Source organism: Eupeodes corollae, chromosome 3 (genome assembly GCF_945859685.1).
Source record: "Eupeodes corollae chromosome 3, idEupCoro1.1, whole genome shotgun sequence".
NCBI lineage: Eukaryota > Metazoa > Arthropoda > Insecta > Diptera > Syrphidae > Eupeodes > Eupeodes corollae.
The window spans coordinates 21,646,519-21,672,017 of NC_079149.1; the positions used below are offsets into that span (position 1 = coordinate 21,646,519).

The window sequence follows — 25,499 nt, forward strand, 5'->3', positions numbered from 1 at the left end:
TATTAAAAGTTCACTCAATTGATCAAAAAATTCACACTCTATTAAAGAAATCTTGAGATAATGATTTAGCGATTAAATGTTTAAGTTCATTAGATTAATTGCCTTATTTGTCAGTTTGTATAAAATGTTGTTGATAAATTTATGTTTATATGGTGAAATTGTTTAGACAGAACTTGAACTAATTTTTTTTGAACAGACTTTTAGTCGCTTTTAAATGAACTGTGACTGATTTTTTGAACAAAGTATTTCAAACTCTTTTGTTTGATCTGATTAAAAATAAAATGTATATTTTAGTCGGATGAAGGAGTTTATTTTTAGGTAGGTATTTAAGAGGGCATCCGAGAAGGCAGAAAATCCAGATATTTATGTACGTACGTACAAATTTTGAAATTCTAAGTTAGCAGCGGTGTTAAGTGTTGAAAGTTGAGATTTGATACTTTGTTTTTAAAAACTTCGTTTATTTTATCGTTATCAATCTGTACTAATTTTTATATGTTTGATGTATTGAAAATAAATATTATTACTGTTCAGAATCTTAAAACATCAGTTATGGGCCTTATCACGATCTAAATACAAAAAAAGAGGCTGGGATGCGACCCACACTGATAACTTCCCATCCTGTCTGTCGATTTGTCTTGCTTTAAAGTTTGTCCATATGTACTCGTATCAATTTTTACCAAATTTGCGTACTTTTTTTTTTGTAGATTTTATATTTTATGAAAAAACGGATATTTTTTGTGAAATAAAATAAGTTTAAAGCCACTATTTTTAATTTTTGAAAAGCTATTTCATTTCAAAGCAAATTTTTACCAGGTTTTAGTTGTTTTTTTTTTTAGAGTTTTATTTTTTTAAAAAAAACCGTCAATTTGATGTTTTTCAAAATTTTATTGAATGTTAATAACAATATTTTTTGAAAGATAAAAGTAGTTTAAAGCCAATATCTACAATTTTTGAAAAGCTATTTGAGTCAAAAATCTATTTTTACCAACTTCTATACATTTTTTTAAAGTTTTTATTGTTTGTAAAAAACTGTCAATTCAATTTTGCTCAAAATTTGTCCTAATGTTGAAAACAATATTTTTTATAAGTGAAATTATAAAGAAGCTATTATCTTAAATTTTTGAAAAGATATTTGGGTCGAAAATCATTTTTTACCAACTTTTGTTAAATTTTTTTCGGTTTTTAATTTTTTGTAAAAAAACTGTCAATTCGATTTTTTTTCAAAATTTTACTGAATGTTGGCAACAATATGTTTTGAAAGATAGAAGTAAATTAAAGCCAATATCTCACAGTCTTGAAAAGATATTTGAGTCGAAAATCAATTTTTACCAACTTTTTTTAATTTTTTTTTTTGGGTTTTTATTTTTTGTAAAAAAACTGTCAATTCGATTTTTCTCAAAATTTTTCATAATGTTGAAAACAATATTTCTTATAAGATAAAATAAGTTTGAAGCCTAAATTTCAAGTTTTTGAAAAGATATTTAAATCGATATTCAATTTTTACCAACTTTGAGTAATGTTTTTTTTTAGATTTTTATTTTTTATAAAAAAAACTGTCAATTCGATTTTTCTGAAAATTTTATCAGATGTCAAAAACATTATTCTCCGTTGCATAAAATGGTTTTGGAGATGAAATCATATTTAAGTCATAAAATTTTGGATGTGACAATTTTTTTTTTCAGTTTATTTGATTTATAAAAAAAACGTTAGATGCATTTTTTTCAAAAAATAAACTTCTTTAATATCACGTTACAATATATTATATAAAATTTAATTCAAGTTTTTAGCGTTTTTAGTTCGTTAGATATTTAGGATTAACCAAAATGTTCACCTCTTTTCAAACTGCTATAGAAAAAACCCACAAACGCAAATTTCTTGAGAGCCCTTTCTGCATCTTTCTGTATAACAAAATTTATTTGATGTTGACATCTCTTCTGGTTGTTGAGCTATGGAGGACGAAAAAAACGTCGCGAACGTACGTACACACGCACGCACAGACATCTTTCTAAAAATCTTTTATTTCGACTGTAGGGACCTTGAAACGTCGAGAAATGTCAAAATTTTCAATTTGACAAATCGGACCCATTACAATAAATTCCTATGGGAAGTTAATAATAAGGAAATTTGTATTGAGAAAATATGGCTGGAACGAAATTCAGTATTGAAAAGCTTCTGGGAAGCGAAAACTTCGAAGACTGGAAATTTTCCGTTCAAGCTTATTTCCAAATGAAAGGACTTTGAAAGCTGTTTCTGATGGAAGTGAAACGGGGAAGGATGCAACGAAGCTCTTAAACACAAAGTCGGAGCTCATATTGCTTGTTGAAAGGCAAGCGCTAAGGAGAATTGGTTGGGATTCTCTTCAGAAAAATTTTCAAGATTCTAGTCTTGTGAGGAGAGTTGGGCTCAATCAAAAGTTTTGTTCTACAAAATTGAAATATTTCTCTACCGTAGATGCGTACGTTAACGATGTTTTAAATACATCGTACAAGGTCAGGTCTCTTAGTCTTAACCTAGATGAAGAATGGTTAGGATCAATGCTTTTAGCTGGTCTTCCAGAAGAATACAAGCCAAAGATAATGAGAATCCAAAGCTCTGGGATTCTTATTACGGGAGACAGTATTTAAACCAAATGCAAGTCAAGATACTGCTTTTGTTGGCAAGAACAGGAAAAACTTTGGGAATAAGAACTTTAAGGGTCCTAAATGTTACAACTGCAACGAATTTGGCGATATTGCTGCTAAATGCCCAAAAAAGAATAAGAACCATCAAGAAAAGAAGAATGCGATGTTAGGATGTTTTTCCGTCACGGCTCTTGACAAAGAAGAATGGTATTTCGACTCGGGAGCGTCGGCTCACATGTGCTCAAATAGTGCATGCTTTTCAAGTAAGATGGAAAATCTTAACTCTGAGGTAATTGTTGCAAATAATTGAAAAATGCAAGTCCAAGGTATAAGTAAAGTTGATATGAAGGTATCTATTGGAAAATTCAAAGAAAGTGCGGTTGAATTTTTAGAAGTCTTTCACGTTCCTGACTTATGCATTAATCTTTTATCTCGAAAATTGTACAGAAGGGTTTTTCAATGATTTTTTCCAATAATGGATGTTTAGTGAAAGTCCAAAGGGGTAATGTTGTTGCAACTGCAAGCTTGGTGAACAATATGTTCCGACTCAACAAACCACCCAACCAAAGTACATATGTTACAAAAAATGTAGCTTCACACTTTGAACTTTGGCACAAGCGTTTTGGACATCCAAGTATTGAAACCACACAAGCTATGATTCCGAAAGTGGTGCAGAATATTGATTGCGATAGTTCAAAAATTAATTGCATCAAATGTATCAAAGGTAAAATGGCACGCCTGCCGTTTAACTAAATTGGTACTTGGTCAGAATCAATATAAGAACTAGTACACACAGATCTTTGTGCTCCGATTGAACAAAAATCAATTGGAAGTACAGAGTACATGCTTCTATTCATTGATGATTTTTCAAGAAAAGTCTTTGCGTTTTTCATTAAAAGCAAGAATGAGGTAGAGGAAAAGTTCCTTGAGTTCAAAAATTTTGTAGAAAATCAGAATGGTTACAAAATAAAGGCCATTAGAAGCGACAATGGAAAGGAATATTGTAATTTTAAGATTAAGAAGATTCTAGCAGATGCAAGCATTCTACACCGAACAACGGTTCCATATTCTCCACAACAAAACGGGTTGGCAGAAAGAATGAATAGAACCATAATTGAAAAAGCTCTTCGTCTTCTTATCAAGTCTTGGTTACACAAACGTTTTTGGGCTGAAGCTGCAAATACGGCAGTTTATTTAACGAACAGAACACCTTGCAAAGGTTCAAAAGAAAAAACACCTGAAGAAATCTGGAGTGGAAGAAGAGTGAATCTGCAGCATCTTAAGGTTTTCGGTTGTTAACTGAAAATCATATCGCTTCAATGACGTTAAGAAAATGAAGTAGAAAAGAAGTCATAATAAGTCGAGACGCAGTTTTCCATGAGCAAATTTTTCCAAAAGATGGTGAGACAAACGATACAACTTATTGTGATATTTTAACAGGATATGATTCAGTTGGGAATGAAGACGAAATTCCATCAGTGAATTCAAGCAATGGAATACTGATCGAAATAATTGGCGAAGCGGCAAGTGAACACAGTTTTTTGGATGCCCAAGATGATTGCATTGTTGAAGAAACTTCAGAAGCAATCATATCTGAGAAAGGAATAAGACAATCTACCAGAATAAGAAATATACCTGAAAGATAGATACGGTTAGCTATCATACGTGGCAAGCAACAATGATGAAGATCCAAAGACAGTCGCTGAGGGAATGAAGAGCAAACATATGTCTGATTTTAAAAAAGCAATGAACGATGAATATACAGCTCTTTTCAAAAATGGCACTTGGGAAATAGTTTTTTACCAAAAGGAAAGAAAGCCATAAATTCCAAATGGACATTTGAGATGAAAAAAGAAGCAAGTGGTAATGTCGAAAAATATAAAGCTAGATTGGTCGTAAAGGGGTATTCGCAACGTCAAGGGATCGATTATCAAGAAATATTTTTCCCCGCCGTAAGGTACACGTCCATAAGGTTACTTTTAAGTTTGGCTTTACGATATGTTTTGGATATCGATCAAAAGGATGTTGTGACTGCTTTCCTGCAAAGTGAACTTAACGAAGAAGTTTACATGAATCTCCCTGAAGGTTTTGATAATGTTCAAAATAAAGTATGTAAGCTCAAGAAATCACTGCACGGTCTTAAACAAGCTAGCAGAGTTTGGAATAAGAAATTGGATGAAACTTTAAAGAAAATGGGACTTAAACAATCAAAAACCGATCCGTGTATTTATTACAAGGCAAACAGCACAGATAAAACTTTCGTCGCTATTTAAGTAGAAAAAATACTGATTTTTAAAAATAACAAAGTTAAAAAAAAAGAATTATCAAAGAAAATTTGGCTAAGTCATTCGAGATGTAAGCTTAATTTGGGCTTGGTATTCAAATAACTCGCGATCAAGAAAAGGGAAAGTTATAGATAGACCAACGGACATACTTAAAGAATATTCTTAAGTGATTCAACATGGAGGAATGTTATCTGGTATCCACACCCTTAGATATTAACCAAAAACTTATAAAAGAAACACGTCAACAAAAAAAACACGAAACTGATTACAAGAAGCTATTGGAAGCATTTTATATGCAGCACAAGTGACTCTTGCAGATTTATCCTTTGCAGTGGGGGCTTTATCAAGATTTAATAATAATCCTTCAAAATATCATTGGTTAGCGATTCCGTTATATAAAAGGAACAATAAATTACAAGCTACAATACACTCGAGACATTGAAGGATGTTTAGAAGGATTTTCGGATGCTGACTAGGCTAGTGCCTCAGATGAAAGAAAATCAACTACAGGTTATCTCTTTAAATACCTAGGAGGACCTATTTCGTGGAATGCAAAGAAACAACATACTGTCGCTCTCTCCACCACAGGGGCTGAGTATATAGCCTTAGCCCTAACATCTCAAGACGCACATAAATAAACATATCTAAAAACAACGTTTATCACGCACGTTCAAAGCACATCGATATAAGCCACTTAATTTATAATTCAAATTTTTCAACTACATTTCAAAGTAATGGAAGAATATGGTGAAGATTAGGATAACAAGTAATTTTGTACTTGAGTTTGTTTTATTCATTTATTCCTAACCGTGGTTTGAAGTCTTACACTCCTTATGATTTTATGAGAGCTCACTATTTTCCAAAATTTCATAAAGAAAATTATATTAGTCGAAATATTTTTAATGTAGTTCAGATTTACAACATTTAAGAGGTTCAATACTTAAATTGAAATAATTTTAATTATTTGATAAGATTGAGGAAATTTTTTGTTTCTATAAATCATTGACGTTTTTATCACTTGAAAGATTATAAGAAATAATCTAAGTTAATTAGATGTTTATTTATCTTAAGAAGAATAAATTTAGAGTGGAGAATACATAAAAGTAAAGTATCTAACAGACATTAATGATTGTAATTGAAGATAAACTCTTATAAACTTGTTGTTATGGAGTTTAATGGACTTGAGCTATTTTTAAGATACTTAATATTGAAAATAAGATGATAGTTTGAATTTGTTATACATAACTAAGTGAGAGTTAAAAATAATCACAAATTTGTATAGTAAAGTTTCTCATAACAGGAGCATTAGGTCCAATTTTTAGAAATTATGGATTAGAGAAATAAATAATAAGGTAAAAATACATTTTTGAAAAAAATTGAACTTAAGATGTTATTGTAAGATTAAATCAGATTACACTGAAAGCAAAGGACATATGAAAGTTTCTTGTACAAAATTCAATAAAATGAACAAAATTACTTAACTTATATTAAATTACTAGCTTTTAACCTCAACTTCGTCCACATTAGATAGTTTTTTTGGATAATAGTATGAAAAAACCTGAGTTGTACTTTTTTGTACGTATATTTGAATTATGCCGAGATGGGATGAGGCCATACTAAGTGTGATTGTCATAGGTTAGGTTTATACATTTTAAGAAGATAGGTAGGTAGGTAGAAATGGATGAACACTTAGAGTGCTTCGGATTAATCTGTATGACCTTCAGCGAGTTTTTAAATTATTTTCAGCTGCAGAGCTAGGGCCCGGCAACTCGCTGGGGATCTCGACTCCGCTTATAAATTCGTCAACCTTGACGTTGTCATCAGCTTTGTCGGTGTCTGTTCATCGACTCTGCAGAATTTTAATTTTCGCATTTCTTATGCCTTCGGTTGTCTAGTGATGTCCTCAGCTGAGATAAGCTTGAGCCCAATCATTGCTTACCTTAGCAATGCTTTCACTAAGGAAATTTTTAGAAAACCTTTCCGCACACTTAATTACCCTATACCCCCTGAGCATCTCGCCACATTCAAAACTAGGTTAGGGGCCCTCACTATTTGATACCATACACCATCTGAGAGAGCTTGCCCATGATAGAGTTCCACACGTTCAGCAGACCTTTGCTGTTTGTGGAGAGCTCATCCACAACTGCTACGTGGAGGCCATCCCTGACAACCTCACTAAGAGTACGCAGTTGCGCTGCTACAGAAGATGGTGCTTTCAGTTGCTTTGTCCGGTCGTCAAGCTTGCTCTTTTTCTAAGACGTGCAGATCTCTACCTGAGATCTGTTTCGCTTAACGGCCTTTTCTCAGCTGGCCTTTATTTTATCTTGGGCGTCCCTCTCATGAATCACTCCAGTCTCTTCATTTTTGGCAATCTTGGCAAGAATGTGAGAGGCCGTTTTGAAGCGGTTCCAGAGAAACGCCTTACGATGGTTTTTTGGTTCCTCGAGTTGCACTGCTACTCGAGGGTTTCGGTATTGTATACGGTTTAGGAAGTATAAGAGTGCTATGAATAGCACTGCCTATATTTGCTGTAATTTTGGGTTGATCACAAGTGCTGGAACTACCAGCGCAAATAAGCTCCCCTTCAAGGTCTCCTGACTGGAGGCCAAGAGTTCATCCTCCAAGTCTGTGGATGGTTCTACATTTGTCATGTCTAGTTCGTCCATTTTGTAAAAGTTTTTTGAATGTTGGTCCCACGAGTAGGTCGGAAAAAAGAGGTCAGCCTCGGCAGATCCGATATACTGGCGTAAGGCAGAAGATAAGACGGATCCTGCCAAGGCATCCGAATGAGCTCGTTAGCGACTGGTTTGCCCTCCAGCATTTCATTCTTCGGCAAGGGTTATGTAAGACGATTACACCACCACTGAAATTAGGGACTTCGTATCTATGGTCAAATTGCATTGCTAAGGCTTGCTACTATTAAGGAGTAGGAAACTTCAGCAGTTCAACCTGACTTTCGCTGATGCCCATCTTGACAACGTGCAAGACAACTGTTTTGGTCATTACCGCCCATTTATTTTCATTTTTAAACTTATCCCATAATAGTTGTCGACATGTTGCTTCTTATATAAAAAAAAGCTCTAGCACTTTGGGAACAGATTTGTGCTATTTGGCCTCTTCTAGAGTTAGTTCAAACTGGTTGTCGTTTTCTTATAGCCACGTCACGTGACCACATGCTACCCCCGCCCGCGCACTCACCCCGCGCCACAGCCAAAACAGAATTATCAAAAGTAGAGGACAGATCCAGTCAAATATTTGTTTTACCTTATATGGCTCGTGTTTGGCGATGAAAGGTTGAGCATAGCAAAGTTTAGGTTTATAATTATTATTTGTGGAACTTGGTGGGATCCTCAGTAAGTTTAACATGTTTGACAACTTATTTCAGAAGGGTTGGGAATATTTTTCAAATCCTTCGTAATTTAGGAGTAAAAGCGATCAGATTCCCCGGAAAATGATTTTTCCCATGGGAATGCTGCGTTGTTTTCTCGAGGTCAAAAGTAACTCATGTTGTTCTTAAGTCTCAAACTATCTCTTTACCAAATAGCATTTAAATCTGTTTAGTAGTTTAGGCTTAAAAGCAATCGGCCCACTTGAATTTTCCCATGGGAATGCGTCATTTTCCCGGGGTAAAAAAAGCAATAATATTACTTCAAATATGGAAAAAGGGTTCCAAAATTATGTTAAAGTGTTAACCATGAAATCTAAAAAACAAACAAACTTTTCCAGGTATTCACTCTTCCTAACTTAAGTGGCTTGAATCATATTTAGCTGGTAGAATTCAAATAGTAAAAGTTGCTAGCTCTCGAAATATATTTTGGTTCCATGTGGTGTTCCACAAGGAAGCCATTTGGGTCCATTATTATTCTTGTTGTTTGTATATGATATACCTGATATATTTCATAATTCAAACTGCCTCCTTTTCACAGATGATCTCAAACTTTATCGTAAGATTTCTTGTCAAGCCGACTGCGTTCTTCTTTTGGAAGATCTGTTAGCGCTCTCTAATTGATGCAAGCTAAATCACCTACTGTCAAATGCTTCTAAATGTCAAGTCGTGTCGTGTTTCTGAAGTTCTAATCCCATAGTGTCTGATTATACTATCAAACATGTTAGTTTAGAGCATGTAACAAGAAATTAGGATCTAGGAGTAATCTTAGATACAAAACTTTCCAATCAAATGCTTGGTTTCGTAAAAAAACACATCAAGGAATTCTCAGATTCATATACCCTAAAATCTCTGGCTCATTCACTGGTAAGATCAGTTCTTGAATATTGTAGCATTATTCGGAATAGACAGAATTGAAAAAGTTCAGAAACATTTAACAACTCCTCCTCCAACCAAACACCGATCTGTTACCTTGCCAAACATATACCTATATACAAATTCTTCATCATCTAGCTCTTCCAAGAGACTTGCTTGTGATTTAAAACATTGTTATTTTCTGCTACCAAAGCCGAGTCCTTGATATCTTCATTTTCTAAAAACTGTTCCTTAATTTAAAATAATAAACTTTTAGTTTCGAAAAATACAAACAAAAACATAAGGCTTAACACTGTTAAGTAAATTTTCAAGTAAATTTTTCTAGAATAATGACTGATGCCATATGCCGGGTAGTGGAGATATTGAAAACTGAGTGTTTTTTCATATAGCAATATAAAAAAAATGCAAACAAACAAAATGTTTTTAAACTCGACCAAAAAATGGATTTTCACGCAAGTTAATTGCGAACAAAGAAAGATATTAACTTCAAATTTTGTACACAAAGTTTTGTTATACGTTCGATTACAAGCTCTTTTATCAACGTAGTCCATTAAGATGAAAGTTAGATATGATGGCTCAAAACTGTTGTACTTTTTTAAACTATTCTAAGGCAAAAAATGCTAAGAAATAACAAAGCACCTTTAATTGCTAAATAAATTGAGCCTCTTAAGCGAAAAATCCGAGATTTGGTTCTCAAGCTTTAGGCAACTTCATTATCGTCTGTTTGCACCATACTTTGAATATCTAGGTGGATTATGAGTTTTGCCTACCAGAATACCAACCTCAAGAAGTTTTACCCAAACTTGCTTACAAAAGCTTCGTAAGGTGTTTGATTTGGGCCAAAACTTTCTTTCAAAAAGCAAACTGTTTGAATTGAACATAACTCAATTTAGGAATAAAATTTCAATATTTCCTAACGTTATTAAAGCGTTAGTGACTTATTTCGTTTCTTAAAGTAATACCTCCAATGGCTTTTTTGTCAAACTGTCTGGTATGAAACAGATGTCTGTGTCAAAATAACCCAACTAAGATATATATAAAATACAAATACACACCGAGTATGTGTACAAGTTAAAAAACTTACACGAGGTACGTTAAGTTAAAAAAAAGTCTTAAAATGTGACTAAAGCCGTAAAACACTATGTTATTATTTGTTTTCAAAGTTAACAACTGTAGCACAGAAAAACACTTTTTCATTTACTTTTAATAAGTTTTTCCAAATGTAGGAAGATATGAAAAATTCCTTCTGACTTTTACTAAATTTTCTTGCAGTCAATTTTCTAGTACAAATCCAAAAAAGAACACAATTCATAAAGAAAGAGCAACTTTAAAATAATAAAAACTAAGACAGAACTCTAAATAAACCAACAAGTGTCATGCCGAACAAGTAATCACCTTACTTTACTTGTTTTTTTTCGCGTTGAATACCTCCTAAGGACATTTTTTCACTATCAAAACTTATTGCCATGCCAAGTGTTTTAAATTTCAACAAGGACCCAAACGACACCACCCACTTTTACTTCTATGAAGGTATTATAAATCCATAGTGAAACTTTTACCTTACGAAAAAGAGGAGACTTATTTTTTACTTCTAGCTTTTTTTTAGCGAATGGAAAGCTTTTTACCTGCTGCAATTCTTTACAAGTTCTATATAAACGTATATGTAGGTATGTCCCTATTTTTAGTGTCATTTTGTTGGTGTGAAAGGAGTTTTTTTTTTTTTTTGCTAACTAAAACTGAAGTGTTCCTTGAGAGAAAAAGACTAAACCAGCTGGTTGGTCCATTGAAAAAGTGTCTCAAATAAAATGCCCTTCGTGTGTTACTTTGTGACCTGAAATAAACAAAAAAGGACATAAGCATGCCTTTCAAAGCATGTGCAAGAAAAAAAAAACTGGTCACGTTTTTAAAGGTGTGCCAAAAGTTTTATACTCTACCGTTTCATAGTTTAAAGTTGAAACGGTAGGGAGATATATTTTTCTTAGGTCGGTACTAAAAATTACTTAATTCCGAGCAAGGAAATTTTTCATTTAAGGAAGGAAGAAAATAAACTGCATAGTTCAAAAGAGAAGAAAGTGACATTTTTCTAGTTTTTTATTAAGAGAAACAGGAGCATTTTAGATATTTACGAGAGAAATTTTACAATTTATTATTATTTATTTTACAAATGATTTTTTTTTTAAATAATTCAATTATTAGTAAAATAAAATAAAAAAATCATACTTCATACTAATATTATAAATGCGAATGAAAGTTTGTTTGTTACGCTTTCACGCAAAAACTACTTGACCGATCATCATGAAACTTTGCACATACATTCTTGAAGGTATTAGAAGTAACATAGGATACTTTTTATTAAAAAAAAATAAAAAAAAATTACGAAAAATAAGAAAATTGTTTGTCAAAATACCGTCAAATTTAGCTACTTTAACGCCATCTAGCATCATAGCATTGAAGTTTTAACCCGACGGTGACGACAATATCTAATTCAATATCTAATTCAATTGAATATAGTTTCAACTGTTTCTAATTTTTCTATATTTACCGTACATGTTACGAATTTTGAATGCTTTTGTCTGCGCATGTTTTCGCATCATGTTAGAGGTCCAATTAGCTTTACAGAACTTAATTTTGTCAATGGTCAGGAATGTCAAACCTACCGAGAAGCATGTGAAGCTCGGCGACTGTTAGAAAATGACAATCATTGGGATGAAACTATGGGGAAGCTGAACAATGCCGATCGCCAGATCAAATCAGGGAACTTAACGCTACGCTTTTATCTTCTTGCGGTCTTTCTAACCCTCAAACTCTTTGGAATAAGTATAAAGAATACATGGCTGAAGATATTTTACATCAACTGCAGCAAGTACACACAGACATTACTTTCAATGAACACGTCTACAATAAAACCCTAATTATAACCGAAAACAAGGTTTTTACGATGGTTGGAAAAAAATTAGATGATTTTGGAATGTCCAGCCATCCAAGAGACATTGTGGAAGATTTTGATAATGAAATTGCACGAGAGCTAGATTATGATTTCATAGCAATAAAATTAAGTTATTATATTGACTCATTTCTATTATTATACACTCAACCTTTAATCTCATACATACTTAATTTTCTCCACTGCGGGCGAAGTCGCGGGTAAAAGGGTTGAAAAAATTAAAAAAGGAGGCGCATACGTGTTATATCAGAATCAGTCTTTTACTTGTACAAATATAACACAAATTTAACTGACTTAAAACTGATGGAGATGATCCTTTAATAATAAAAACTATAAAACAAGATTACAAATGCTTTCGATGACTATTCATGGTGTTTGAAGGTTTATTAAAGTGAGCCTTCGAGAAGGAGGGGGAATCGTACGTTCATGTGACCATGAAAGAAAAGTAAGCACACAACACACCTATATTCAAGTATTAGTTTGACAAACGAAACAAAGAGAAGCTTAAGAATGTAAGGATCAAGAAAGTCACAAACAAATCTCCTTATGAATCCTTGAACCCTATTAGCTCTCTTAAATTTGGTGCTAAAATATTAAATTTAATTAACTTCCCATAGGAAGTTATTGTAATGGGTCCGATTTGTCAAATTGAAAATGTTGACATTTCTCGACGTTTCAAAGTCCCTAGAGTTGAAATAAAGGATTTTTAGAAAGATGTCTGTGCGTGCGTGTGTACGTACGTTAGCGAAGTTTTTTCGTCGTCCATAGCTCAAGAACCAAAAGAGATGTCGATTTCAAATAAATTTTGTTATACAGATAATAAGGCAGAAAGATGCAGGAAGGGCTCTCAAGAAAATTGCATGGGTGGTTTTTTTTACCATAGCAGTTTGAAAAAACGTGACAATTTTAGTTAACCCTAAATATCGTACTAACCGAAAACGCTAGAGACTTGAATTGAACTGTAACATGATATCAAAGAAGTATATTATTTTTTAAAAATTCATTTAACGGATTTTTTATCAATCAAAAAAACTGAAGAAAAAAAATTTGTCACTTCCAAAATCTTACGACTAAAATATGATCTCATCTCCAAAACAATTTTGTGCAACGAAAAATAATGTTTTTGACATGTGATAACATTTTGAGAAAAATCGAATTGATAATTTTTTTATGAAAAATAAAAATCTAAAAAAAACATTACTTAAAGTTGGTTGATTCAAATATCTTTTCAATAATTTGAAATTTGGGCTTCAAACTTATTTTATCTTATGAGAAATATTGTTTTCAACATTCTGAAAAATGTTGAGAAAAATCGAATTGACAGTTTTTTTTACCAAAAATTAAAAACCTAAGAAAAATTTAATAAAAGTTGGTAAAAATTGATTCCGACTCAAATATTTTTTCAAAAATTTGAAATATTGGCTTTAAACTTATTTTCTTTCACAGAAAATATTGTTTTCGATATTCAGTAATCTAATATATAAAAAATTCGTGTCACAGTGCCATGCTCCTACGAAACGGCTTAACCAAATTCAATGAAATTTTGCATATATATTCGGTGGGTCTTAGAATAGGTTTTTATCTATTTTTGATATTCCTAAGAGCTATGGTTTAATTGCATCAACATCGTACACGGTCCAACGATCTTACGATAGTATTCAGTGACGCTAAGTAAAATGAAGCATTGATTGCGATTGAGGCTCTTTACATTGTCATTGCCAACTTAACACTCAGAATGCAGAACAAAGAACCATTTATAACCACATCATGCTCGCAGTTTCGGCAGGACAAAATGGATTCTTTTTTTGGATCCAAAGTTGGAACTGGCAAAACATTCCTTATTTCTCTAATTCTTGCTAAAATACGATAAAATAATGGTTTCGCATTGGCTGTTGCATCTTCTGGAACTGTCTCAACTTTATTGCATGGAGGCAGAACAGCTTATTCAGTAATTAAACTGCCAATAAATATTCAAAATAACCCAGACGAGATGTGCAATATAAAAAGTAGTCATCAATGGCCAAATTGATGAATGCACTATGGCACACAAACATTCACTTGAGGCGTTGAACAGGATATTGAAAGATTTGAAACACAACGAAAGACTGTTTGGCAGCACTCTTTTCAACATACGCTGATATTTTAATATTTTGTCACCGTTTACAGTGTTCTATATCTCTCTCTTACTTATATACATCCTTACACACTGAAAATAAGTTATTTATTGCCAGTAAAATATTCTTTAGGCATTTTTATATGACAAAGCAATGTTTGTCGGGTCAGCTAGTTTTTATATAAAAATTCAACAGTCCGTTTTTTCATAAAAAATAAAATCTACAAAAAATAGTACGCAAATTTGGTAAAAATTGATACAAGTACATATAGATAAACTTTTAAGCAAGACAAATCGACAGACGGGATGGGAATGTTTTTTTAGATTTTTATTTCTTATAAAAAAAAAACTGTCAATTCGATTTTTCTCAAAATGTTATCAGATGTCAAAAACATTATTTTTCTTTGCTCAAAATTGTTTTGGAGATGAAATCATATTTAAGTCGTAAGATTTTGGAAGTGACAAATTTGTTTTCTTCAGTTTTTTTGATTGATAAAAAATCCGTTAAATGAATTTTTTTCAAAAAATATACTTCTTTGATATCATGTTACAATTTAATTCAAGACTCTATCGTTTTTGGTTAGTACGATATTTAGAGTTAACCAAAATTGTCATTTTTTTTTCAAACTGCTATGGTAAAAAAACCACCCACGCAATTTTCTTGAAGGCCCTTTCTACATCTTTCTGCCTTATTATCTGTATAACAAAATTTATTTGAAGTGGATATCTTATCTGGTTCTTGAGCTATGGCAGACGAAAAAAACGTCGCGAACATACGGACGTACCAACGTACGTCCGACAAATCGGACCCATTACAATAACTTCCTTTGGGAAGTTAATAAACAATAGATTTTTGTAAAATAAAGGACGGACCATCACGGCCTGGACTAAAACACTCTTCCAATATACAAAATTAGAATACTTTGTAAATAGTCGTTTAAGAATTAAAAAAGTTTCATAATATTCATAAGCTCTTACATTTCTTACCCTTTAATTCTTACCCTTATAATATGGAAAAGCCAGTTTTAAGTTCATCCTTATATCTTAGTTTAATAGCCATGAATTATGATAACAATGGGCAAGAATGATATCAGATTCATTACATACGATTTTGTTGAGGTTATTTCAACCCTCTTCCTTGCATAACTATAAAAATGATAGTGGTAAAATGGCCCAACACTTTTGAGCATCTACGTACATAAATAGGTTTCATAAAAAAGAACACCACGGCGTATACGTACTATTTTATTTGTGTTTTATGTCCAAATAGAAATTTTTATAACTTCCCGACATTCCAAGTTCTATTGAATCTAAATCTAAGATTTTTTGAGTAATATCTTTGCTTACGGTTATATCATTGTTCATTGGTTATATCTCAAGAACACACAATGTTTAAACAAATTTAGTAGGTGTTTAAAAAACTACAAAAAACTAATTGACTGCAAAGATTTCAAAAACCAACAACACTCCAATTAAATTTTATATTATACTTTGTGCCGTCATACTTAATTGATCTGAACCTACGACAATTCAATTTACAGGTTTTTAGTCTCAGAAAATATTTGTCATACTACGAAAAAAAGTAATATTAACTTTACAACTATTTGCATTTCAAAGAACGACGTTTTTGCTACTTTGTAAAATTAGAACAATTCAATCGCCAGTTTTCTTACAACAAATAAAAACTTAATCAAATTACTACCAAATTGGTATAAAATCCCGAACGGCTGGACAGAAAGCTGACTTGACTTTAATTTTTACTGCATACTTTTTGATGTTTTTAAATTCTTCAGTTCTCCATTTTTTATATTTTAATTGTAAATATGTTAAATTGCAGCTATACATTATCCATTATAGTTGTTACAAAACTTAATACTAAGTTATAGGAGCAGGAAGTACAGTAGTCGTCTTAGGGCATCCAATATTATATTGACTAAAAATTTCAACAACCTTGATAATTTGCGTCTTTCTTTTGTGAAATGTTTCACAATTTAAGTTTAACCAAAAATTCTATAAGTCTCTTTTAGTTATTTAGGTTAGGTTAGGTTGGAGTGGCTGTCCTGATATCATTGACACACGTAGACCTCAAGGGTCCATTGTGATACCACTAATGAGGTTACTCATGGGAGAGTAATGAACTTAAACAAACCAGTTTGTACTTGTAATAAAGTTAGAGAGACGGTTTGTGTCAATCGTTGCCAGTTCACTAGTATTGTCGAAGAAGGGATTACCGAGAAAGTAATTCTTTCTAATGGAGAGTGCTGGACATGTACATAGAAGGTGTTGGACTGTTTCCTCTTCCTCCTCGTCCATGCAGCTTCTACAGAAGTCATTTGTGTAGACCCCTAGCCTCAGAGCATGTCTACCTATGAGGCAGTGTCCCGTTATTACTCCAATTGTAGAGCTTATACTTTGTCTGCTTAGTGATATCAAGCCTTTTGACCGTTTTAAGTCAATACTTGGCCATATTTGCTTGGTTGCCAGGCAGGTGGTACTTTGTGACCATCTAGTATTTGTTGTTTCTAAAGCATATTGCTTGAGAAGATATTTGCATGTAGCAAGTGGTGTTCCTATGTTATGTTTTTGTCTAACATAAGGCAGAAGTGTTCCGTTTTTGGCGAGCTCATCGGCTTTGCAATTTCCCGGAATGTCTCTGTGGCCCGGCACCCAAATGAGGTGAATGTTAAACTGTTCCGTCATCTCCTTCAGAGATGATTGACAATCGTGGACTGTTCGAGAGTTTGTGGAGACAGACGCGAGAGATTTAAGAGCGGCTTGGCTGTCCGAGAAGATTCGTATATCCTTACAAGATATAACGTTTTCTTTGAGCCAGGATAGTGCTTCTTTAATCGCCATTACTTCTGCCTGGAATACACTTCATTGATTGGGAAGTCTATAGGATAGACTGAGATACAGTTGTTCTGAAAAGATACCACTTCCAACTCCGTGATCGGTCTTTGAACCGTCAGTATAGAAGTGTACCGCATCGTCTTCCAGGGGTCCCTCTTCTTCCCAGGAGGAATTTGAAGGGATGGACACATGGAATCTTTTACCAAATACCATTTTTGGGGTGGTATAGTCTAAGCGATCTGGGATAGATCTGAAATTGTCTATAATAGTTGTATGTCCAGTATTGTTACTGGTCCATTGAGAGGTGGCTCTAAGCCTTACACATTAGTTGGCAGCCACCTTTTTAGAGAAGATGTCAAGTGGTGTTAGGTTTAAAAGCACTTCCAGTGCTGCGGTTGGTGTTGTGCGAAGTGCTCCTGTCATGCACATACCTGCTGACCGCTGGACTTTAATGAGTTTATTTAGATTTACCATCTTGTCCAGTGCGGTCCACCATACGACGGCTCCATAAATGAGTATCGGCCTGATTACCGAAGTGTAAAGCCAGTGGGTTATTTTTGGGGAGAAGCCCCATTTTGATCCTATGGCCTTTTTACAAGTAAAAAGTGCTACAGTAGCCTTTTTGACTCTTTCATCAATATTTGCCATCCAATTTAGTTTTTTGTCTAAAATGAGGCCCAAATATTTAGCTTGGTCGGAAAAGCTTAATGGTATTCCCTTAATCTTGGGTGGGCTAATCTGAGGAATTTTATATCTTCTCGAGAAGAGTATTAATTCTGTTTTGTGTGGGTTGACGTCCAATCCACATTGCTTAGCCTGTTTAGGGCATTTTGTAGGAGTTCCGAGAGAACTTGGGGGTGCTTCCCAGATAGGGATATCGCAACGTCGTCAGCGTAGGCAATCACCTTGAAACCCTGTTTCCAATGCTGTAAGTAAGTCGTTTACTACCATGTTCCATAAAAGAGGCGAAAGGACTCCACCTTGGGGAGTGCCTCTATTTACCGATCTGGTGGTAGTAAAACTTCTCATGTTAGAAATTATTGTCCTGCTTTTGAGCATGAGACTTATAAGATCTATGTTTTAGTTATTTAACTTTTATTAAATAAGAACACCATAGAATTTTAATCCAAGGTTTTTTGAGCGATATACATATATACATGCATATTACTATCTTATTATGCAAGACCCCATAATTTAAATTTAATGGGTGGTTGAACCCGAATATATATGTTCAAAAACCAATAATACTTCAAATAAATTTTATATAACATTGTGCCGTCATACTAAATTATTATGAACGTACAGAAATCAATCAATAGTTTAAAAAACTTATATTTGTCGATTTGAATATTCTACGAACGAAAAGCGATATTAAAAAGTATTTTATACTTCAAAAAACGACATTTTTGATAAGTGATAAGCTTTGAAGAACAATCAAATTTCTTAAAGCAATTAAAAATCCACAATAATGACTCGACATAAAACATCTTAACTTCAATTTGAACTGTATATTTTTCTAAAATAAGAATAAAAGGGTGTTGAGCTAAGAAACAGAACGCCACCCACCAACTAGTCTTCAATTTGATTGTTTTTATAAAGTTATATAATTGTAAATGTCAAATTCAATTCTGCTTATCATGTTTCATTTTTATTGTTGTACCATTATGCCTATTTTGTGACAATAATGTCAAGAAAATAAATCATTCTTCTTTATAACGTTGGAACGAAAAGATCGTCTTTTATTTTAATTTATCGGCGAAACAAAGGGCGTTCTGAAAATTTAAAATTTACATTTGAATATTTTTTTTATGAGACAAATTTTCATTCAAAGAGCATGAATGAAAATTTGTTTCATACAAAAAATATTCAAATGTAAATTTTAAATTTTCAGAACGCCCTTTTATTCTTATTTTAAATGTGTTAAGTTTCAAGGATACATTATCCAATATAATTGTAACAAGTATAAGTTATTATATTATAAGTTACAAAAACAAGAATAGCTAAAACTTTCTTTGTTTTGTGGCTTCCAATTAGATTGAATACAAATTTCAACAATCTTGATAATATTCTTCTTTGTGTTCTTAAATTTAATCCAACAAAAATCCAATAACATCATAACTATTCGAGCCAGTTATCTTCTACTCTAGACAAAAAAGGAACGCCATGGCGTATACGTATTATTTTCGTTTTAAATATGTAATTTTCAGTTACACAAAATCGTATACATACGTTACAGAACAAATTGTAATAATATTTCTTTATTGCACTTTTTCACAAAAAAACCTCTACAGTTCCACATACATTTTCCATGTTCAATAAAGTCCTTAAATTACCACCTTCTACGTGAACACCAAAACCACATTAGAAAGCTCTATTCTCCAAAAAAAAGAAACAAAACAACACAACATCATCCATAATTAACCTCATGAAATAATCAAAATCCATTCTAGCAAGGTGTACAGTGTAGTTGGATCCACATGGTACACAATAACATCCTAGACAAGAAATCACTTCGAGAAGAATGACCATTTATCCGATACCTTCTCTCCCCCCAAAAAACCCTCCATCTAGATTACTCCACACATACCTATAGTAAAGGTATTCCTTTTCTATTATCAAAATAAAAAAAGAACAACCCTCTCTTTAAATAAGATACGAACAAATCTCCATCCACCCAGATTCCATAGCAAAAACAACCACCCGTTGACACTGTTGCATTTCCCAATGATGATGATAATGATGACGATGGTGCACATCCAGAGCCCGAGCCAGACACCAGTTTGCTTGCGTACACCTTCATGCGGCTTTTGTTTATATTTCTCTCCTAAACGTGTATCTTCTCCCAAAAAACGTGGGCTCCCCCAGAGAGCAAAATCTCTCAGCTCCAATAGCTGAATCTTTAGCTGACAAACCTCAAAAGAGAACCAAAAACAGCTGTTATCATGCTTCTCTCCAATGCCACTTGCCACGCGCATGCAAACTGAGCGAAAATAAACTAACTTTTCGCACGCAAAGCCCAAACGACCAACAACGAAAATTCCTCAGCACCTTCTCAGACTTTTGATAGTGAACTGATGCCAAACAACAGATGTGCCATTCGGTTCGGTGAACGGTATCTTCACCCATGTTTATATTATTTTGTCCAACAACAAACTCCGTTGTGTTGTTCCGTTCGAACGGGGTGAGTGTGTCAAGAGTCTTTCGTTTTGTAAAAGGTAAAAAACACCTTTTTCTTCTACTCATAGTTATTAGATATTGAAGTGTTAAGAAAAAAGATACAAAATTTACTGTGAGTTAAATCGTTTAAACAAAAATATATAAAAAAAAAGATACAAAAGTATCTATCTTTATGATGTTATCGCCTACGCACAGAATCGGTTCGGTTTGTTATCAGAAGTATCTTTATCTCCTAGGGGCGGTTAGATACTTCATTTAGCGACGGTAATTGTGTCCTCTGTGACTATGTGATGATGTCAATTTATTGTGTTTTGATACTTCGTACTGATTCATTTGTGATTTTGTCGGGAAAAAATGTGAGAGGGATTGAAAATGAGTGTTTTGAAAACAGATTTTGGAAATCCCAATTTTATTTCAATTTTAATTGTGAAAAATTATGAAATAATAAGCTTTGCTTTGCTTCAAACTTATCGTTCCCATTTCGGTTATGTTTTTTTAATGTTGTCTCATCTTAATATCTATACCACCTTTAACACTTAAGTTAATACCCCAAAAAAAATTAAGTTAAATCAACAAATAAAATTGTTATTTACTTACCTTGAAGTTTTATATCTTTTATTTTTGTGAAATTCAAAAAACAAAGTGTCGTGCTGTGTTTCCTATACTATTTGCCTTCATTTTCTTTGTTCTTTTAGAACTTATTATTAATTGCATGACAAAGTTCTCTATACTACCTTCAGTGATCTTTAAGGGTTTGTATGCTAGAAAATTAGTGGCCAAAATTAAACATGAGTCAAAGTCAAAGTGACGACAACGACGACGTCCATCAAGGACATTGAGAAATACCCTTAAATTAAAGCTGTTTTCTTCTTCTTTTTTATAAGTATTTTTATTCTCTTTCATATAATTAGGCCAAATTATCAAAGCCAAAAGTGTTATATTTTTGTCATTGGCCGTTGTAAAAGTTGTCGTGTGTCAAGGTGTTGTTAAACAATTTTTTTTGATGAATAATACAACCACACTCATACATACATAACATGTGGTTGATGATTTATAAATAATTGTTGGTGATGAGTGTTTAATTGGAGTGATGTGTTTTTTAATCGGTCTTGAAATGTTAAATTTATGAATTAAACAGATAATAAGCTGAATTTTCTCGAGGTTTTAAATTAAGGTACAATTTTAAAATTTTAAAGAAACCTTTTTCATTTAATTTTATAAAAAGCGAAAGGATATTTTTAGTATTTTAATAATTTAAGGTGAAAGTTGTGACGTATTTTTATGCAAATTATTCTGAGTCAATTGACAAATTTTTGGTTATTTTTAACCTTTAATTTTTTTTTAAATAAATCCAATAAAAATGTTAAATGAATTTTTTTTTGATAACTTTTGTTCCTTTTCATTTCCTTATTTAACAAAAGTTATTTCTTAGTAAAAAACACTTTACTAATTAATATCAGCTCCATTGATATAACATTTGTGGAAGAAGAATGAAAGGTGTTTTTATGAATGATTTTCTAATAAAAATATTTGTTTTTGAATACTACTCTGTTTGTGAAGTTGTCTCTTTTGAAGATGTAGTCTTTTGACACTAGAAAAGTATGTTTTAAAATGAATACACGCTTCAACAACGCATTAAAAATCATATACCTTTGCAAGAAGCCTCTCTAAAACTTGTTATTTCTCGAAGAATTAATCCCAATTTCTTCAACGACATTTTATGATTTCAATTTTCTTGTATAGGACTTATTGGGATGAAGAAGCTTTTTGACAATCAATCTTGATTCCTTCAAGCCCCTAATATGACAAATTTGCTTTTTAATAATGCTTTCGAGGTTAAAATACAACCTTCCTATTTAGTTACTGGATTAAATTCTTGTAATATCTAAACTTTTAAAGCCTATATTACATTAATACAACTTAGAACATAAATATACAGAGAAGAGACACTGAACCTTGAGTGACTTGGCTATATAAGGTGTTAACAACACAAGATATAAATAGAAGACAGAAGGACAACATGTGGTAAGTTTCGATATGGTCTTCCATATTTCTATTGATCATACTGACTGATGCTTTATTAGGGACTAGGCCATTCCTTCTTGACTTTTGAAACCTTCAGATCCAAGTCCAACAAGGCACGCTTCTGGTCTCCCTACCTTCAAAGATCGGTGTAAAATCAATAAATCTTTTGTCAATACTACGGGTGACTGCATTAATATAAAATGAAGTCCAAAGTACCTTAAAACCATTTTTTGGCAACATTTTGAATTGCAAGAAGTTTTTGTTTTTAATTAAATTCCATGATTTTGACACACACTCCAGTATGGCTTTAAACGAATACGGCACTGGATCCGGAGGAATTTTGTTTCGAGCTTTGAAACAAGGTGCAGGCAAAGTCATAGTGCGGGGTTCTGTCAAAGCCTTTCATGTGGGTTAATTGGTATTTATTAATGATGTTATGGATCTTTATTGGCACAAATCTGCTTCCCATGCTTTACATTTTGCTCCGAGTTCTATTTTGCAACAAGATAAGGATCCACACCAAATGGGTCCAAAGATTGAAACCGATATTACTCTTCACGCTAGCTGTACCCAACACCACATACCCTGGCCTTAAATGTCATTGAGCACGGATGGGAGAATTTGCAAAAGAAGATTCGAAAAAATGAAATTTAAAGTGCCCTAATTAACATTAAAGGCTTAAAGAAAATGGCAGCACATGCTTTTGATGATGTCAATAATTTGTTGTCTTCGATGCCGAAATTACTGCAGGCTTTTTAAATATACTCGTGGTAACCTAACAAAGAATTAATATTCAGCTATTCTAATTAAAAATGTATGTAGATGTAGACTTTCGTTCTTATATTTTTTAGGTTTAAAGTCAATGCGGGTTGAAATTTTACAAAAGTGATGTTTTTTCTCGTAGTTTCGACACAATAGATAATGTAAACTAGACCATCGATCTTTTCTATATTTGTTTAATGTGACCAATCTGCATGCCTAGAGACCTAGAACTATGTTGGCGACGTATTTTTGAAGTATGGTATTAAAAAAAAAATTTGGTATACGTAAATTACATCAATAGTTAATACTTAAGAGTTTTTATGTGCTATCGTTTTGGACTTCCCAAAATTTGTTTTCAAGAATCTTAGTAAATCCTTCCAAAATCAAACAGAGAACTCAGAAGCATAATATATTCACCTTTATGACGATCCAATTTTAAAGCCCCAAAACAAACAATTTTCCACAACAATGACTTAGGTTTTTGAAACAGTTGTAGAATTTTTAACTTCTAATAGGAAGTTATTGTAATGGGTCCGATTTGTCAAATTGAAAATTTTGACAGTTCTCGACGTTTCAAGGTCCCTAGAGTCGAAATAAAAGATTTATAGAAAGATTTCTGTGCGTGCGTGTGTACGTCCGTACGTCTGTATGTTCGCGACGTTTTTTCGTCGTCCATAGCTCAAAAACCAGAAGAGATATCGACTTCAAATAAATTTTGTTATACAGATAATAAAGCAAAAAGACGCAGAAAGGGCTCTCAAGAAAATTGCGTCTGTGGTTTTTTTACCATAGCAGTTTGAAAAAAAAAGGTGGCAATTTTGGTTAACCCCAAATATCTTACGAATCAAAAACGCTAGAGACTTAAATTAAATTTTATATAATAGATTGTAATGTGATACCAAACAGGTTTATTTTTTGAAAAAAATCAATATAACGGTTTTTTTTAAAAATCAATAAAACTGAAAAAAAAAATTGTCACCTCCAAAATTTTACGACTGAAATATGATTTCATCTCTAAAACAATTTTGTGCAACGAAGAATAATGTTTTTGGCATCTGATAAAATTTTGAGAAAAATTTAATTGGCAGTTTTTTTTACAAAAAATAAAAACCTAAAAGAATTTTATAAAAGTTGATAAAAATTGATTTTCGGCTCAAATATCTTTTCAAAACTTTGAGATATTGGCTTTAATTTGCTTTTATCTTTCAAAAAATTTTGTTGTCAACATTCAGTTAAAGTTTGAAAAAATCGAATTGACAGTTTTTTTACAAAAAATAAAAACCTAAAAAAAATGTATAAAAGTTGGTAAAAATTGATTTTCGACTCAAATATCTCTTTAAAAATTTTAAATATTGGCTTCAAAGTAATTTTATCTCATAGGAAATATTGTTTTTAACATTTGGTAAGATTTTAAAAAAATCGAATTGACAGTTTTTTTTACAAAAAATAAAACTCTTAAAAAGTCAAAGCTAAAACTTCGTAAAAATTTACTTTCGACTCAAATAGCTTTTCAAAACTTAAAAATATTGGCTTGAAACTTATTTTATTTCAAAGAAAATATTATTTTCAATATTCAGTAATTTTTATATAAAAATCCAACAGTCCGTTTTTTTCATAAAAAATAAAATCTACAAAAAATAGTGCGCAAATTTGGTAAAAATACATATAGACAAACTTTTAAGCAAGACAAATTGACAGACGGGATGGGAAGTTATCAGTGTGGGTCGCATCCCAGCCTCTTTTTTATAACAAATTCTTTTCAATCTTCAACTTTTAAACTTCTAAACTTCCAAATCTCGATTTCTCATTTTTCTGACTTCGTTTCGATTTTTCGTAATTTGTTTTGCTTGAATGAAGTGAAAAATAAGTTTAATCTTTAATTCAAAATGAAAACTATATCTATCGTTAGTCTTCAAATAATTGTATGCATAGTTAAAAGTTCGATTTTAAATACCGTGCCTGAAATTTAACAATTTTTTGTTCACTTTCATATTACCTTAAATTTAAATCGGTTGGTTAGCACCTTTTTTAAAAAAATGTAAAATTCTATGTTTCTTAAATGACTAATCTTTGGTTCAACTTTGAATGACCCATTTCTATGTCAGAGTAGCTCTCATTTTGAAAATGTTTTTGAAGTGTTAAGACAAGTGACATATTTTTTCGTACATTAATCTACAATTTTGTGATCTTCCTTTTATATATTTCAAAATTTAACAGTTTCCAACCCGTAAAAGGTGTAATTTTGCATGAATATTTCTGTGTGAAATAATGCTCTAAACATGTTCGGAATGTCAAATCTACTTAAGACCAAAACTGATATAGGTTAAAATTTTTTAATGTATTTAAAAATAAAATATTTCTCCTCGTCTTTTTTAAACAATTTACATGAAACCAATTCAAAAAACAACAACAAAACCTTTCATGCTTAGCTTACATGAGTATCTAACCTTAAAAAACAAAA

At 32.3% G+C, this 25,499-nt stretch overlaps 1 protein-coding gene across 20 annotated transcripts in view; it reads left to right on the forward strand.

Annotated features, from left to right (window-relative positions):
- The window catches only part of LOC129952313 (potassium voltage-gated channel subfamily KQT member 5), a 498,379-nt gene that overhangs the window by 10,149 nt on the left and 462,731 nt on the right, over positions 1-25,499 (forward strand). The window contains exon 1 of one of the 20 annotated variants that reach the window (XM_056064843.1): positions 20,111-20,515. The exons of 17 other annotated variants lie outside the window; for them this stretch is intronic. The gene's annotated coding sequence lies outside the window, so the exon portion shown is untranslated. Of the gene's footprint in view, positions 1-20,110; positions 20,516-25,499 lie in introns of those variants that run through there. 2 more of the 20 variants (XM_056064842.1, XM_056064844.1) reach the window with 2 other exon arrangements.